This window comes from Callospermophilus lateralis, chromosome 13 (genome assembly GCF_048772815.1).
Source record: "Callospermophilus lateralis isolate mCalLat2 chromosome 13, mCalLat2.hap1, whole genome shotgun sequence".
NCBI classification, from domain to species: Eukaryota; Metazoa; Chordata; class Mammalia; order Rodentia; family Sciuridae; genus Callospermophilus; species Callospermophilus lateralis.
Genome location: NC_135317.1, coordinates 76,538,561 through 76,540,335, shown reverse-complemented (window position 1 = coordinate 76,540,335; position 1,775 = coordinate 76,538,561).

Genomic DNA, 1,775 nt, shown 5'->3' with positions numbered 1-1,775 from the left:
AGATCTCTGTCTCATCCCCATGGCTCCTTGAAACTCTGCCCTTTGGCCACATTCTCTCTAATCCTCTAGTAAACACAGGTCCTTAACCATAGTCCTTCCCCCTGCCCCGCCTGCCCCTCCTGCCTCCCTTCTCCCCAGTATTCTCATTGTGCACAAGGATTATAGAGCCAGGCAGGTGGCTTCCTCCTTCCAGTCTCAAGGCTGTGGGTCCAACCACTCTTTGCATCTCTTTGACACTTGGCAGCTTCATTTTTATGACGTGCTCGTGCCAGGAAATCCACATGCCCTGGGAGAGGAAACAGAGGTCGCAAAGAGCTGGGAGGCCCTCCATGAGATGCCCCTGCTGACTACCTGCTAGTCACTCTTGAGCATGGGCCCTGTGTCTTCTCTCTGTCGCTAGCTGAGGCCAATGTCTTCCTGAAGGAAATTGTTCTCTTCTTTTAACATCTCTCACCAGGGAAAGGGGTTCAGGCAGAACACGTGCACACTGTGTGGCCTAACCCCTCCTCAAGAGACCTTGGCCCCAGATGTCCCTGGCTGGGCAGAGGACACAGACCTGCTCGATTTGGTGCCCCCAGAGCAGAAGCACATCTTTTCTCACAACCCTCAGAAGGAAGCAGGCCTGGGAGGGGCCCAGATGAGGACATTGTGTCCTTCATGCCATCCCAGCTTTTTTTTTTTTTTTTTTTTTAAATCCCCAGTCAGATGGTGTGGGTTGAATGGCCATGCATGGACTCCCCGATGCCCGCACCCCCAGTACTGGGGATTAACCTCAGGGCACTGTACCTCTGAGCTATGTCCCCAGTCCTCCCCTTCACACGCACACACCCCTGCATTTTTTTTTTTTTTTTTTAATTGAGACAAGATCTTCTGAGTTGCCCAGGCTCACCTGGAACTTGCAATCCTCCTGCCTCAGCCTCCTGGATCACAGGGATTACAGGCATGTTCCAGCGTGGGTGCCTGGCATAAACTGGATTCTAATCATGAATTGCTACTAACTGCTTGTGGGACTTTGGGCCTGTTCAAATTCCTTTCTGGGCCTCAGTTTCCTCTTCTATCAAATGGAAGCTGAACTAGCACTAGTTATTCTGTAAACCTTCTTAGATGTGTCTCAACTGGCCTGTGGGGTTTAACTCTGGAAAGGACAAACTGGATTACCCTTCAGGAAGAGAGGTGTGAAGGATGGCTGGTAGCAAGGGTTTCACTGGGGCCCTGGAGACATGGAGTTGACATGGAAGGTAAGTGACAAGTCCCATTGGACAGAATAGAGTCCCAGGGTGACCGCTGTCTTGAAAATGATGAACAGAACCTATATATATGCACATCAGGGTGCTAAGTGCTAGGTCCAGAATCAGACTCGGAGGGTAGGATCGCTACATTTAGAGATCTCCACTCTTGGGGAATCACATATGGTGCCCTGGCCCCTGTCCTGGGGTGATCCAGTCTTGAGGGCCACATTCCCCTAGTCAAGGCTCTCAGGGACAGCCCTAGGAAGGAAACAGGAAGAGGCAATTGGACCCAGGTTCCCAGAGTGGGAGAAAGGGGTGGGCACCCGGACCGAGGGAGCCCTGGGGATTGGCAGCGGCTATGGGCAGGGCGGGAGGGACGGGGGAGGAGTCAACTTGTACAGAGAAAAACTCTAGCGGGGGCCGGGCTTTTCCCTTCCTCCTCCTCCTCCTCCTCCTCCTCCTCCTCCTCCTCCTCCTCCCTCTTCCCTCCTCCCTCCTCTCCCCTACCTTCCTCTACCCCTCCCGTGCCCTCCCCTTCTCCCTCCT